The sequence below is a fragment of the Myotis myotis genome, unplaced genomic scaffold, assembly GCF_014108235.1.
Source record: "Myotis myotis isolate mMyoMyo1 unplaced genomic scaffold, mMyoMyo1.p scaffold_m19_p_3, whole genome shotgun sequence".
Taxonomy (NCBI): Eukaryota; Metazoa; Chordata; class Mammalia; order Chiroptera; family Vespertilionidae; genus Myotis; species Myotis myotis.
In genome coordinates this window covers 155,193,712-155,210,477 of record NW_023416335.1, presented here as the reverse complement: position 1 = coordinate 155,210,477, position 16,766 = coordinate 155,193,712, and the positions used below count along the sequence as shown (strand labels likewise).

At 41.6% G+C, this 16,766-nt stretch overlaps 1 protein-coding gene and 1 pseudogene across 6 annotated transcripts in view; both read left to right on the top strand.

The window, feature by feature from the left end:
* Positions 1 to 16,766, top strand: part of LOC118650633 — a 36,084-nt pseudogene that overhangs the window by 18,856 nt on the left and 462 nt on the right.
* Positions 807 to 16,766, top strand: part of SLC16A7 (solute carrier family 16 member 7) — a 164,787-nt gene continuing 148,827 nt past the window's right edge. For all 6 annotated transcript variants that reach the window (XM_036299178.1, XM_036299179.1, XM_036299183.1 and 3 more), the window contains exon 1: positions 807 to 943. The gene's annotated coding sequence lies outside the window, so the exon portion shown is untranslated. The remainder of the gene's footprint in view (positions 944 to 16,766) is intronic.

Genomic DNA, 16,766 nt, shown 5'->3' with positions numbered 1-16,766 from the left:
GGAGGGAAGGTGTGGAGGCGGTGGGTAGAAGAAACCAAACCATTATCCCTAGCACTGTTCACTGTTAAATAACTAAATCCTACTTCGAAGAATTAAATCATTTGAGAAGCTAAAAGGAATTGTATTTACAAGTGTCTGTCTTTCATTTCTGATGTATTTTCAAGTTCTTGTGCTATTTTCTATACTCTTCCTCCCACGGTGTGCATTTTATTTTTCCCCTTCGCGTGATTTGGTTGGGAAGCCTAATCTCCACCAAGGCCATCCCGGCCCTGTCCCTCCCCACCAACCCCCACACCTTCCTTCTCAAATGACCCACCCGTCCCCCTCCCAGCTCACAAAGAGCATCTCCCAGTCGCCCTGCACTCGGCCAGGCTCTCCGGCTTTTGCAGGCTTTTCTGAGCTGTAAGTTGCACAACCCCCGGGGTATCGACGCAGAACCGCGGCACACCTGAGGGCGTGTCAGGGCCGATCTGCCAACAACTCTTTCCTCTCTCCGACTTTCGGCTCTTTTCCCTCTCGGCCAAAACTAAAACCTGACGCGGAGTGACCCGAGCCCTGGAGAAAGTGCCTCCCGCGTTGACAATCGCTTGGAGCATGCTCAGTCCTCCCGGAGTCACAGGGCGGCGGTTTGTCCCCTCCCGCGGCCGGGCGGGTTCCTGCCGCGAGGATGGCGCTGGCCCGGGTCCTCCACCCCTCCCTCCCCTGCCCGCCCCCTCCCGCCCCGCTCCCGCCCGGCCCGCTCCGGGGCACCCACGAGGGCGCTCCGCGGCCGCGCCTCCCCTCCCCGCCTCCTCCTCCTCTTCCACCTCTGGCTGTGGCGGGCGAGGACGCGTCAGGGGCCATAAATAAATAAATAATTGCAGTCCCCCGGGGACGGCGAGGCGAGCCGGCTGCGGCTCGGAGGGAGCGGAGAGCGGCCGTGCCCACCCGGTGCCAGCGCCAGGTAAAGTGCTCGCCTGGAGCCCGGGAGGAAGAGGAGGAGGAGGAGGAGGAGGAGGAGGAGGAGGAGAGGGGCGGGCGCCCGCGGGGAGGCGGGCGAGCGTGCGACTTCACCCCGCCGTCCAGGGAGCCGCACGCGTGTGCAGAAACTTGCGGCCCGCCGGTGACAAACACGCCGTTTGCCCGGGAGCCCTTATAGAGGCAAAAACAAACAACCCCCAAAGCTGCTCCCCCTGCGCGGAGCTCGCGTCCCCCTGCGCGCGGACCGCGGCGCGGCAGCTGCGGGCTGGGGGCGCACGCGTGGAGGAGGCGCTCCGAGGGGTCCCGGGAAAGGGGCTCCCCGCGCGCCCGCGTGCTCGCGGCCAGGAGTTGCCCACGTTTTGAGCTTTTGCACGGAGACTCTTCTGGAGCGGTGTTTCCCCCTCTTCTTGGCCCAGGAGTCTTCCGGGGCTGGTTCCCGTCCGGCGTGTCTCCAGCATCCCGCCCTTCTCATCAGCATCCCTCCCCGGGCCCCGGGAGCCTCCGGGGGCGGCCCGATTGCTGCAGGGGGTCGGGGCGAGGATGGGGCTGGAGGTCACTGTGCGTAGGGACCGTCTTCTCTTTTAGCAGACGGTCGGGGCTCGGAGAGGCTGGGAGGGGACGTCGTCCCAGGGAGGCTGTCTTCCTTCTTTTTTAGGTCCCCAGGTCTCGGTGGGGTGGGAGGCGGATAGAAAGGCGTGAGCTTGTGGAGGTGTGCGCTCTGGCCGGGGGGGATTGTGACCTTCAGAGAGTCTGCTCCCCCGGCTCACCCTGGGTTTCCGAGTCTCCTGCGCCACGATGGGGGCACCGGGCCAGGTGGCGCGGGAGGCTGGCGGCGGCTCAAGGGCGAACTGCAGACTTTCGGATGCTGCCCCGCAGCTGCTCTCCACACCCGCTTTTCTCCCTTACTTCCGCCAAAGGGATTGCAGACTGGTTTGGCAAGGGCGGTTGTGAGCTAGGGCCACTTTCCCGGTAGGACTAGCCAGGGCTTTCTGTGGTCTACGCCAAGTGTATTAAAAAAAATCACACACACACACACACACACACACACACACACACACACACACACACACACCTCGCACGCGAGAGGAATGAGGCGTGGTTTCTCTACAAGTGTCTGCCTACACTTTTGCAGAAGTAATACTGAGAGGGCTGGGTTGCGTGAGAGCGGGCTGTTGGAAGTAGGAAAGCTAATATTTCATCTCCTCGCTTCCTGGATCTAATAAGAGACGCATCAGAGGAATGAAATAGCGATCCATAATGAGAATGATATGAAATGACTGGGCAAGAGGAAGCAGTGGGCGCTAGATGTCCACTCCTGGCATCCTGTGCTTTATGGCTCAACCCAAACAGCTCAAGAAGGCCCGCAGCTATGTGCTGTGTCATTGGAACCACAAGTACTCAAGTCTGCATTTGGGGGCCTGTGGCTGAAAAATCTGAGCTGGGTGGTGGCTGGCAGGGAGTAGATGAGGTTTGAGCAAGGTGACTCTTCTTTAACCTTGGTGAAGCAGCCCTAGCTCCACTTTCTGCTTCTGACATTGCATTTAAAGGAGTCTAAGGGAGCAGGTAATTGAATCCAATGATCTCAGTGAAAGGGAAACATTATTACCTGAAGCAACTCAGTGTTTTGTAAACTACTCAGGAACTCAAAAACAGTTTTTTGCAAAATTCCAAGCAACAGTTTGCAATTAGGCCCTGCTTCTTTTCCTCCAGGGAGTGTTTTAATAGTGGTAAGTAATCTGAAATTTTAACATTTCATTTCCCAATGTCCAAGTTAGCGCATCTTCCTGTAAATGCTGGATTTGTTTGTAGACATGCATTTCCTCTTTTATATTACCTGGCTTATGTTTTTTTTGGCCTTGAACCCTCCTGAAGGGAAGGACAGCAAAGTGATCTAAAGAAATATCCTTTAGCCAGAGTTATATTTTTGGAGCATGGGTCTGAAATAAAAAGGAAGTAACCTACATTTGTTTTTAGTTCTATATTCTTTCATCAAACATTTTTTGATACATTCACATGGAAAAAGGTAACTAACTTTAGAGTTAGATCTCAGGCTCAGTTCTGCATTTTGTAAGGTTGTAATTATGTAACAATCCCATTACCCAGAAAATGGGATTGTGGGCACCAACCATGAAGTGCTATTGTGAGAAACAAAGTGTATGGAAAACACCTAACTAGAGACTGGCCATTTTATAACCCCTAAAACCATTCCAGACACTAAACCAGTGATGGCGAACCTTTTGAGCTCGGTGTGTCAGCATTTTGAAAAACCCTAACTTAACTCTGGTGCCGTGTCACATATAGAATTTTTTTGATATTTGCAACCATAGTAAAACAAAGATTTATATTTTTGATATTTATTTTATATATTTAAATGCCATTTAACAAAGAAAAATCAACCAAAAAAATGAGTTCGCATGTCACCTCTGACATGTGTGTCATAGGTTCGCCATCACTGCACTAAACTGTAGTTACTAAGATGAATGAGATTGGAATTCTTCTCTCAAAAAAATTCACATCTAGTCATCCAATGTATCTTCCCTCTACCCTCTTCGCTTTTAGCCAATTTCCTTCTCAGTGGAACAGACATTCATTCCAAATAACTTGAAAGGGACTTAGCAGTCTAAGGAATATTTGTAAGATCTGCTAATAGTCAAATTTGAGAAGGGTATCTTGCCTTAGAAACCTGTATATTCAACCCCATTTTTTTGACAATTGAGAGTGACCTTGTATAAACAGATATGAAAGATTTTCTTCTAGCTACATAGCTGACAGGATAAAGAAAAATTGAATTTATTTAAGGAAAAGGGGGTAGGAGATGGGATATCCAAAGGAAGGGCTGCACAACACCAAGCCAAGGGGACATTGGGTGGATGATGGCAGCACCCAGGAGCTGAAGTTTCGTCCTTATATGCAGTCACTGGCGGGAAGCTCTTATCATCAGTGGGTCTGGGGGCTGAGCTGGTCCTGAGGCAGCCACAGTGTCACTTGTCTGGCTTTGCTGCTTTTCTGGGCCTGGAGCTGAAAAACACCCGAGCCTTTAGGGAGGAAATGGTCAGGGGTCTAAACCACCTGACTAGCAATATGAAAGATCGGGGGTCCAAACCCCATGACCAGCGCTATGCTAGGGGAGGATAGGTTACCCTGGTAGTGAAGTTCTTGTTTTTCCAGTTTTGCCCCCTTACTAGGCATCCAGAGCTTTCTGCCCTGGTGAGTTTCTGTACCCGCCCCATTATCCTGCAGTACTTGTAGACTTGGGTGAATTGTTCAAGTTCTTGAGGTCCCCAATGACGTCTTGAGGTTCCTTTGCCATCTCTCAGGAAAACAACCTTTGTTTCTTACCTGGAAAAACTACCATGAACCACATGATTAAGCAAGGTGACAGGCTTTTTTCAACAGACTCTTATTTGCTTCTTAAGGCTTTCTAGTGACATCCAGAGTCAGGTATATCCTTTTAGGCATGACATCCAGTCAAAATCTTGGTTGATAAAACTACAATTGGAAACTGGTCTTGCTGAATTCATGCAAAGAAATATATTGCCATGATTCACTCATTAAGAATTGCCAAATTCTGGAGGGATCAGGTAGGGAGAAAACTATAAAAGCTTCCATATTGCTTATGAAGGTATAATTTACCAAATTGTTCTAGGGAAATAAAAACAAGCTTTCTTATATCTGGAAGATAGAATGATTTTCATATAATGAATTTTTTGTTTGTCCTGATTATTTGCCAGTATTTTATGTTTTCAGTCACTATATAGAGTCCTAAAAATTTTCACTTTGAAGAGAAGACCTGTTTAGAAAGCTGTAATTTAGAGTAAATCAAAGTTCTTGTCATGAATATTTTCATACTTAACTAACGTATTTGTAAATGCATCAGAACAATACAATGGTTTGTAAATGGCAAACGTAAATAACGTGATTATAGACTTGACCATAAAACAATTGACAAAGAATCTTGTTTTTCTGTAAGATATAACATTTCAAGATGACAATTTCTTGGTAAATAATAATTATTAAGAAATGACATGAAAGAATAATAAAGTTTATATTTTGAAATTCAATGCAGAGTTTTAAAATATATATAAAGAACAAACAATATGCAAGATTTTAAAACGTTGCACATGGCTTATTGGAAGTGTGTATTGAGCACAGGAAACAATTCATAAACACCCAATGTGTGGATTACAAACATCTGGAGTACTACTGCCAGATGCTTCCCACAGGGAACTATTATTCTAGGCTTATCACTGACAGGATACCTGTTACTCCTGAGAATTTCCTGTTTGAACTTGGCTCTGAATCTTTGCAAGTTCCTTCCTAGAGAAGATTGAAATTTCTAGAATATCCATTTTACTAAAAATATATGTATATTATTATTTGCCAAAGCTTCCCATGTAATTTTTCAATCACATTAAATAGGCCTAATTAGTTTAAAAACTTAGGGGAGAGAATGAATTCTCGAGGTATGTCAGGGCCTGTTGGAAGAACTAAAAGTCATTTCTCTGTTAAAAAAATCTTTTGAGCCTTGCTGATGTGTCTCAGTGGTTGAGCGTTTGACCCAGGAACCAAGAGGTCACAGTTCTATTCCTGATCAGAGCACATGCCCAGGTTTCAGGCTTGATCCCCAGCAGGGGGCGTGCAGAAGGCAGCTGATAGATCAGTGGTTTTCAACCTTCCTAATGCCGCGACCCTTTAATACAGTTCCTTATGTTGTGGTGACCCCCAACCATAAAATTATTTTCGTTGCTACTTCATAACTGTAATTTTGCTAGTGTTATGAATTGTAATGTAAATATCTGATATGCAGGATGTATTTAGGCGACCCCTGTGAAAGGGTCGTTTGACTCCCAAAGGGTCATGACCCACAGGTTGAGAACCGCTGTGATAGATGATGTGATAGATGATATTTCTCATCAATGTTTCTAATTCTCTATCCCTCTCTCTTTAAAAATCAATCAACACACACACACACACACACACACACACACACACGTGTGTGTGTGTGTGTGTGTGTGTGTATAATTTTTTCTTTTGGTTAATCCTCACCCAAGTATATTTTTCCATTGATTTTTAGGGAGAGTGGAAGAGAGAGGGAAAGACAGAGAAACATCAATGTGAGAGAAACACATTTATTGGTTGCTTCGTGCACACATCCGACCAGGGCCCAGGCTGGGGAGGAGCCTGCAACCAAGATCCGTGCCCTTGACCAGAATCGAACCTGGGACTCTTTGGTATGCAGGCCGATACTCTATCCATTGATCTAAACTGGCTAGGGCAATAAACATATTTTTTTAAAAAAGGCTTTTGAAATTTTAAACTTTGAGAAGGTTGTCAAATATACTTAACCAAAAGATTATATTATAAATCTTTTGTAAATCTAGGTAAAACAAATGTATATATGTTCTGGTCACTTGTCTGGCTCTGCTGCTTTTCTAGGCCTGGAGCTGAAATACACATGAGACCTAGATGTCATCTTTAGGGAGGAAAAGGTCAGGGGTCTAAACCACCTGACCAGACATATGCTAGGGGAGGATAGTTGCCTTAGGGATGAGGTTCTTGTTTTCTCAGTTTTGCCCCTTGCTAGGCATCCACAGCTTTCTGATCTAGTGAGTGTCTGTACCTGGCCCATTGTCCTTGCTCTGGGGGTCTAACAAGACTGAGCTTCAGTATCTTCCAGACTTTGGACAGACGAATCCATTCACTCTAAGAAACCAAGGAGAGTATAGTAATTGCATGGTGTTGCCACTTTCTGTATATCATTAACTCCTTTTATCCCTTTAACCACCCAATGAAGTTGTTCTGTCAATATCCATGTTTACAGAAGAGGAATTTAGGCACAGAGAGTGAAGTTGCTTGTTCAAATAGCACAGCTACTAAGTGGCTGAGTCGGGGCAAACACTGGGCAGCCTGGTTTTAGTCACTAAGTATTACAGCTTCCGCCTTGGATGAAGCTGAATGAGGGTGCCTGGGTTCAAATTTCCATTGACCCACTGGTTGACTTAGTTTTATGCAACATGGAGTAATACTTGTATGGTTTTTTTCTGAACAAAAAAGATAACAAATGTAAGGTGTCTTCTCCTCTACCTGACAAAGAGAATGGCATGCGATAATACTAGTTATGCTCCTGTATGGCCCTTTACCCGCCTCCTTCCCCTACAATCCATCTCACAGAAAACATTTGCTCCAGGTCTTGTTATTTTCAAGAAATCTGTGTTCCTCTGAACTGCCTTGAAACTTGATCTGGACTTCTCTGAGGCCAGTTAATATATTTTATCTGGAATCATAACATTCAGGTAGATGTTCTATCTCTCTTTCTGGGTGATGTGGTCCTTCAGAGTAGAGACCGTGTGTGTTTCATCTGGGAGCCCCTGTGGGACAAAGGTCTCTGTGGCAGGACAGGGCAGAGGGTTCTGAAGTCTGGCTCTGCCGCTTACTAGCTAGTGTAAGTTGCTGAATCCCTCTGGTTTCTTCAAGTGTAAGAAGGGGACCATAATTAATTTCATGTGTTGGTTGTATAGATTAAACATATGATGCCTGTAAAATGCTTAGCACTGTGCGGAGCATATACATAGGCATAACTCAATACATGGTAGGTATTCAATATTTGGCCTTATGCCTGTTAGATTGTTACAGGGATCACTGGCTTATTCTTTTAAACAGATTTTTGGAAACCTTTTGAAATGCAAGTTTCCCATTAGATGGGGGTACAGTGTTGGATTGTATACTAAATCACTAAATGGACTTTCATTGTCTGAGAGGTCATCCTGGTTTGTACAGACTTTCTCAACAGTGTTTGGATCAAAGCTATTAGGAAATGTGTTAGGAAACAACCGCATACTAAGTCTTAGTAAGTAATAGAACTTTTTAAAAAACTTCTAGAGAAACATACATATAGAAAAAGCTTTATTTTCCCAATTGGTCCCTTAACTGGTGAATCACAGTGCCTAGTCTACTTGCTGCTTACAATCATAATATGAGAGAATAGCTTCCTATGGACCATTGTCTAGACTTTAGAGGAAGATGTAACCTTTACCACACATATTTAGCAGTTAGTAAATAAGAGGTTATGTGTGTTTAAGTATAAACTGTAATAATCAAGAACACTGGAAAAGATTAACCACAAGTTAAACAATTTGAACTTGACTATAATAACACTAGTTCACCTTGAAGTGGACGAATGGGTGCTTGGTTGCTCCAGACATATTCATAAACATTCATAAATATCAGTGTCATTTATAAATATCAGTTTAATAAGTGATGCATATATTTTGGAAAATACTTTTCTTATCCTAATACCAAAACTGTCTTGCAAATGTTCTGATTAAAATTCACTGAATCCTAAATGAGTTAATAAAACTTTTACAGGGCATTTGAGTGACAGCTACAAGATGCTGTGTAAAGATATTTGTGTTAAAAGTTTTAAGCAGTTAGAATAGTCCCATAAAAGATGTCTATGTGCTTCAGTTATCTGAACTGCTGATGTATTCTTGGTAATACTAGGCATTAAAACAGCAATTTTCAATTGAAAATATTTAGTGTGAGTGGTGAATGCAAGAAATTGTTTAAAGATCTGTATAAAATGTTGGTATTTTTAAGAAAACATTTTATTGCAAACATTGTCTGTTTCCTCACCTAATAACACAATGAAATGTATCTCAATCATCTATACCCCTACTCAGGTTCTGATTAGAGTTAGTATGTGGAATTTTATTTATTTATTTATTTATTTATTTGCCCTACTAAGTAATTTTCTTGAAGACCTATTTCCTTTGGAACTAGATTAGATAGGAATAAACAGTAAAACTAAAAGACATACATTTTCTTGAAATGCTTCTAAGGGGTGAACTATATTAATGATATTTACCTTATTTTAAAATCACTGCTCCAAAATTTCAGCATCTGAAGTTCTATCAGTTCTTCTCAAATATGCCAAAAATACATCTAGTGATAAACAGCAGTGTGTGACAGTGTTCTCAACAGGTGACACTATTGGTGTTTGGAGCAGACATCTGTTCCTTGTGTGGGAATGCATGACTTTCATTAGACGACATTTAGTGTCTATGGCCTCTGTCCTCCTTATGCCCCCAGCTTCCCCTCAAGTCATTGTAATTACCTAAACTGCCTCCACATTTAAATATATCCCTTGGAAGACTAGTACTAACTATTGTCCAATAGGTTAAAAATTGAGAATGTTTAAGAAAATTATCCTTGAGATCAGAGTATCTTCAAATAAGAAATTGTTTTGCTTTTTCTTCAAAAGATAACAATAATAATAATAATAATCTCACCCGGCTGGCATGTCTCAATGGTTGTGCATCAGCTTATGAACCAAGAGGTCATGGTTCGATCCTGATCAGGGCACATGCTAGGTTGCAGGCTCCATTCCCAGTGGGGGGCATGCAAGGGGCAGCAGATCAATGATTCTCTCTCTCTCCTTCTCCCTTCCTTTCTTAAATCAATAAAAATATTAAAAGATAATAATCTCTTGTGAAACTACTTTGATTTGAAGTGATAAGATTTTTCTCACAAGATTTATGTAATTATTAACATTTAATAATCAGATTATCATGGATCTCCTAGGCTCCAAATCTTCATTTGCTTTATTTTTTTAGTTTTTGTTAATTCTCACCTGAGGCCATGTTTTCCATTAATTTTTTCAGAGACAGTGGAAGGGAGGGTGGGAGGAAGGGAGGGGGACAAAGGTAAGGGGGTGAGGGGGAGAAAGATATTAATGTGAGAGAGACACATTTATTGGTTGCCTCCTGCATGCACCCCTACGGGGGCCAGGGATTGAACCTGAAACCCAGGTATGTGCCCTTGACTGGGAATCGAATGCATGACCCTTCTGGTGCGTGGGCTGACACTCTAACCACTGAGCACACCAGCCAAGGCAATCTTTATTTGCTTTAAACTCTCCACAGCTTTTGGCAATATTGGCACCTGCTGCTCCTCAGCCTCCTATTGGCTTCCGTGCCCTCTGTGTTCTCCTCTTACTTCTCTGACTGCTCATTGGCAGCTGGTTTGGCTCTCCTTTTACCTCCTACTCATGGAAGTATGTGTTCCTCAGTTTATGTTTTGAGTTTTGCTTCTGTGTATAGTCTATCAATTGGCAAAACTCATCTCCTCTTCGCCTTGGCTTTCACCTCAGTAGGAGTAACTCCCATGTCATTATCTTCAGCCCTGACCTTCACGGAGTCTCCAGGCTGACCTTTCCAAATGCCTTGCTGTACCGCTCCCCTTATTGTGGCTAACAACACCGACACCTGTGGGTTCTTCTGAACTTTCTGTGTCTTCCTTCTTTCTGCTGCTCCCTCTGCTTTTATTGGTCTTATTTTACAGTATTCTAGTCTGGAAGCTTTTGAGACCCTCTCTCCCCTGGCCTTGTGACTCAGTCAGTTGCTAAGACTTGACGTTTGCATATCCAAAGTGTCCTCTGTTCTGATGCTGCCACAGATTCCGGCACTTTTGACATATTTCCCAGAGTCATGTTGTAGTCTCGTAGCAGACCTTCTCATTTCTAGTCTCTCACTGTACAAGTTAATTCTTCCGTGCCACCAGATACTCCAACTGAAGTACTTCTCTCTTACCTACTTGTAAATAACACTTTGGTGACTCCCGTTACCTAAGTCTGAGGAGCAACATTTCAGTCCTTGTTACTCCAGAAAGCTTTTCAGGCTCATCGCCCACTGCCGTCGTAGTGAAGTCAAACTGAAGTGTCCCCTGTGCCTCATTCACCTTCATGCCACTATACCATTGGTCATGCTGTTCTTTCATCTTAAAATGCTCTAACTTCTTGCTATTCCCATATTTCACTTTAATCTCATCTTCAACCTGAGCTTAAACACCCCCTTCAAATTTCATCTGAAGCCCTTGAATGGGATGAAGATTCTTTTCTAAAATTTCAGTAACATTGCATTTGTAACCTCTCTTATTTGTTTTAGCCATTTCATCACAGTTGCAATTGTATAAGCCTTCAGTTTCTTCAAATACTACAAATTTCGGGATGTTAACAATAATAACGAATTCACCTTTACACATCATTTAGCATTTTGGTGGATTATGGCATTGCAAGGAACTTAGAGGATATCTGTTTTTACTTTTATATGTTGTTTCTTCAGCATCTTCAATAAACAATAATCTATTGTTTACTTTAAGTATGCACAATGAGGCAGTCTGTTTAACCCAGTTACAATTGTTACTCGATTCTATTGCGTCTGTGTAGGGCCCTTACTCAGCTTTCTGGGCCACACAAAATAAATCCCTTTTTGCGTTGATTGACAGCCTGTACATTTGTGGTGATAGATCACATGTTTATGTTTTCTCTATTAATATAACATTCTATTTTTCTAAATGTTCTTTGCATGACCTGGTTAAGCTCTTTTTTTTTTTTTTTTTTTTTTTTTAAGGCAACTAAGTTTTTGGAGACGTTCAAGTTTAGGAAAGTCAAGAAGTATACAGAATAGTTCAAGGATGAAAAAGATTATTTATTAATGTAAATGTTTGAACTCTTGTTCGTAACTCAATTAGCCTTCAATACCACCTCTTTTCTGATGAAGTCAGAGGTGAGAAATAGAAGTGTATCAGGAGATCCATCAATGGAAGGACCCACTGTTATCTCATGGCTGAACATTTATCTCTGGCCCTCAGCATCATGAATGAATAAATGAATAGACTACTGAAAGGAAGGAAAGAAAGGAAACCCACTTTAAATTTTGGTTACAATTAAGAGTTAGGTACTCACTAAAAGTATTTATCTTTGTAGATGAATGGCATAGGAGGTAAAACGACAAACATGCTGTGTGTATTTGTATGTGTATAATAAATGAGTTTAGAGACACTGGACCAAAGAAGTGGCTTTTAGGTTAAGCTGTAGAGATAACATTTGAGTAAAATTAGCTTGCCTTTATTGAACATTTCAATATGTGAAGCATCCTCTAACAGGTTTATTTTACATGTTTTAACTAGTTTAATCTTCAAAACCTTTTGACCCTCATTTTACAGATAAGAGAATTAGGGCACAGCGGTTTAAGTATTTTACCCAAGGTTGCACATCTCATCAGTAGGGGGATCTGGATTAACCACAATGTATATTTTTAATATTAGTATTTTAAAATACTCACTGATGCTGTGGGTTTTAAGAGATTCCAGGGGGAAGAAGCTTGAGAAATGTTAAAAAAAAAAAAAAAAGGCTAGTCAACTATAATGAGTTTCGATCTGTTAAAACGTAGAGTCAGCGGAATGATGAGGCTTCCTTATTGCTTAGACGCCGTGATCGGCAAACTGGGGCTCTCAAGCCACCTGCGGCTCTTTGACCCCTTGAGTATGGCTCTTCCTAAGCCTTAGGAGTACCCTAATTAAGTTAATAACAATGTACCTACCTATATAGTTTAAGTTTAAAAAATCTGGCTCTCAAAAGAAATTTCAATCATTATACTGTTGATATTTGGCTCTGTTGACTAATGAGTTTGCTGACTACTGGCTTAGAGGATGCATCTGGAACCAAACTGGGAAGCTTAGAGAAAGGAATGACCTTGTGACTCTGTAAACTCAGAGAAGCTGGAGAAACCAGTAGGGACTGAAGGAATGATAAATCCAGACTTGCAGCTACGGGGCTGACAATATCAGGACAGTTAGCTACTATCACCAGAAGCAGCTTCTCAGCTGGGCACTGTCTCAAGTGGCAGCTATTATCCTGATAGACAGCGACCCAGGCAGGCACTATCGCGAGAGACAGATACTGTTGACACAGGCAGCTACTCTCCTGAGAGGCAGCCTGTATCGCGAGAGGATGACACTATTGCGAGAGGCACCCACTATCATGACAGGCAGCTAGCTGTGAAACGCAGCTACTATAGCGAGAGGCAGCTACAGGGGATGGATTATGTCGCCACAGGCATCTGCATGGCCATATCCGTGGCAGGTAATAGTAATAAGGGGGGAAAATACAGTATGGTCTCAAGTGGAAAAATAATTGGTTATATTCATTAAAGGGAGAATAAAGACTCAGCAAGTTGAGGCTGTCTGTTAGAGAAACCCGAGAGTCAATGTAGTAGATGCTTCAATGCAGGCAAGATGCGAATGGCAACTAGATCTTACTCTCATGTCTTAAATCAATTTAAATCAGTAAATAATTAAGCATTGCTGTTATGCAGTACTCTGCATAGAGAAATGAATATATATATATATATATATATATATATATATATATGACATTTTTCCTGACCCCTTGAGGAGACTATAACTTCAGAGATGCACTGTTTAAAGGTACAACCCAGAATAGGATTAAATGTCAAAATAAATGGTAGAGCGCAGTGATCTTCTACAATAGAGGTTGACAAACTGTAGCTCTTGGGCCATATTCAGTCAGCTGCCCGCTTTTCCAAATAAAGCTTTCCTGGAATACAGCCACCGGTTTGTTTCAATATATTCTGTGGCTGCTTTCTTGCTGCAGTGCAGAGTTGAGTAGTTGTAACTAAGCCTGCAAAGCCTAAAGTATTTACTGTCTGGCATTTAGGAGGATAATATTTGCTGACCCCAGCTCTAGGATTTCAGAAGAGGGAGACTGTAGTATGTGATGGAAGAATTGAACAAGGCTTCAATGAAAGAAGTAGATATGTTTTGGAGCTGAAAGATAGATAGTATTTAAAGTGAAAGGAGCAGATGGCCATTGTAAGTGCCACAAAACTCAAAAGCAAAAGCAAACACTAAGATAAATACTAAAGTCTGCTGAAGTATAAGAATCATTTCACTGTGTATAATTCATATACTATTTTAACCATTTGCCTATGAGTGTATTTTTTTTAAGTATGCATCTAGAGCAGTGATTCTTCACCTTGAGACATTTGAGTTCATTGGTGAACTGCTTAAAGAAAAGATTTTTGTTTTATCAATAATCTGTGATACTAAAATATTGTTCACATGGAAAATCACTATTCTGGAGTATTTACTCATTGGACAAAATTGATTATTTTCTGCTGAGGACAGAGAATATATTTTTTTCCCCATGTTGTCTCTACCTTCATAAAGTGCATGCATACTGAACATACACTAATACTTTTTGCTAATAACCAGGAGGTGCAAAGTGATCCACTGCCTATGCCTTGCCTGGGGCCATCCGGCAGGAGCTACAGAGTGATCTACAGATGCCTGCTACTTTTGTTGGGCTTAGATGTGCCCAGGAGAGGCCAAGGTGTGAAGCAAGGCAGGCTGCTGCTAGTGCTGAGCTTGGGGCCTCTTACTGATAGGTATGGGGCATGCGGACACCAGCTGCTGCTTATTTGAGAGATTTTAGTAAAGTCTGAAGCCTGAGTCAGGACAGGCCATTCATATGGAAAAACTGCTGCAAACAGCTTTGGTGGGGATGCAAATTGGATGAGGCTGGAATCTCAGGAAATCACCAGGATGGAGCGAACAGTGTGAGCCAAGCTGATGGAAACTCAGACATGGTGCCTGCGTCTGTGAAGTGGGGGGTCTCAGCCTAGGAACAATGACCTTTGCCAGCTCTTTTGTCTGGGAGGAAGCTATGCCCTGAGTTCTTGCCCAGTGACAGGTAATCCAGGTCCTCCCAGTATGTCCCTGGATCACCCAAAGCCGCTGCTCCTGTGTTGAGGGATCTGGTGTGGGGCTGGAACTCCTTGCTCCTAATGGGAGACCTCTGCAGCCTAGCTATCCCTCCTAATTTCCTGGCTGGCATGTCTCCGTGGTTGAGCATTGACCTATGAAGCAGGAAGTCATAGTTTGATTCCCAATCAGGGCACATACCCAGTTTCAGGCTTCATCCCCAGTGTGGGGGATGAAGGAGACAGCCAATCAATGAATCTCATCATTGATGTTTCTCTCTCTTCCTCTCCCTTCCTCTCTGAAGTAAATAAAAATATATTAATTTATATAGTTGTAGGACTTCCATTAAGCCAGCTTTCAGGCAGTTCTGAATTGTGGTTCTGTATTTTAGTTGTCATTTTAATGTGATTGTGAGAGGCGGTGAGTACTAGCATTTACCTATGCTGCCATCTTGGTTTCCTCCTGTTTCTATTATTCATATAGTTCCCAGTTACTTATTGCATGGTATCTTCAATGTAGCAGTTAAGTGCTTGCATGCATTTACCTAAAGGGATGGCCTCTGTCAGAAGGAAAACAAAGAATCAATGCAAGTTAATATGAGTTTCTTTTTCTGAACTTAAAAAGCAGCAGGTACTGCAGAAATATTTGCATATCACTATTAGATATGACAGTATAGGAGATAAATGAGTAGATAGGAAAAGGTGAATGTTTCGAAGAAGCCTCAAGGAGTATAAGAAAATGTAAGTCCATCACTGTGGGCAATATTAGCATCTCTGTGGAGAGTAACCTGCTGCATGGAGAATATTAATTACACAAGGTAATGGCCTGCCACTGGAGGATTTACAGATCTAAAGCTGATCTAAAAATTATTTTATTTTTTATCTTTAATTTTTAAATAACGTGTTAATTTAAGAAAAAAAACGCTGCATGGAGGAGTCATGAAAATTTTAATTGTGTTTTAAATATTTTTATCAATAACATAGATTTGTGACTCTATCTCAATAAGGTACCTAAGTTCATTACCTATGGACCTTTCATTAATTAGAAAAATATTTTAAATGCTTAGAAATCTAATTTTACTTTAGTATTTGTGATCAAAATTATTATGCATATTTGATCTAGAACTTCATTTAAGAGTGAGTATTCCATTCAACTTTTTTAGTCTATAAGCTATTTTAAATTATTTCATGTTTTATTGGGCCTCTTGCTTTACTAGCTTTGGCCTGGAAGCAATATTACTTATTTTCTCTTGAGCTACGCACTCAGATATTGAGTTGCGGTCTATGAAATCTAAATTTGAACATGTAACTTTTTGGCATTCTCTTGGTGTCCTAAGGATTCTCACAAGGACTTACTCAGGTTTTTGGCGTTCGAAAAGGGGAAAGAGAAATGGATATAGGGGTTTTATATGCATCACCTCCTGAAAGTCATTATCTGGCAACCTCAACATGTCTGTAACATGAGGGAATACTATCAGTTATTATTACTACCTACTAATAGTATTTTATAGGAGAGAGTTGATGGGAAAAACAAGAAATTCTCCATTTAAAAATCATTAAAATTAAAATGATTGGGGGTAATAATAAAATTATGTTTTATTAAAATCATTGGGGGTTATAATAAAATTACGTAGGTTTTAAGTGTACAATTCTATAATACATCTTCTGTGTATTGCTGCATGTGTTTATTATCCAAGGTCAAGTCTACCTCCATTACTATGACCTTCTTTACCCTTTACTAAATGCTCCATTGTGAACTGAACACTTTTATAGACAGATTATGAGCACAGACCATCTATTTATTTATAAGGCGATGTATAATATATAAGCTGCAGTTTGCCAAAGCCAACGGTCTAAGGCCAATAATTCAAATAAAGCTAAGTTGTGCAAATTAGGTTTTCCTGTATTATTGGGCTTCTTTCACAAAAGTGGAAATAGAGAATCAAGTTGAAAACATACTAGGATTCTGACCAACAATCCTACTGAAGGTTATTAGTCCTGAAATTAACAAACATAATATTGCCGGATTGTCTATTGGGGTGAGAAAAGTTTTTACGTGAATATTTTGGCTCCTGAAAAGGACCGTCTTTTGTAATGAAGTCATTAATGATTTAAAGGAAGTGGTTCTGATGTGCTCTTTATTTTATTAAAAGGCATCAGAATAATATAGGGTGGTTGAAGTGCCATGATTCTGTAACTTTATTTCATTAGAGAATTAAACTTTTTTAAAAAATCATACATTATTTT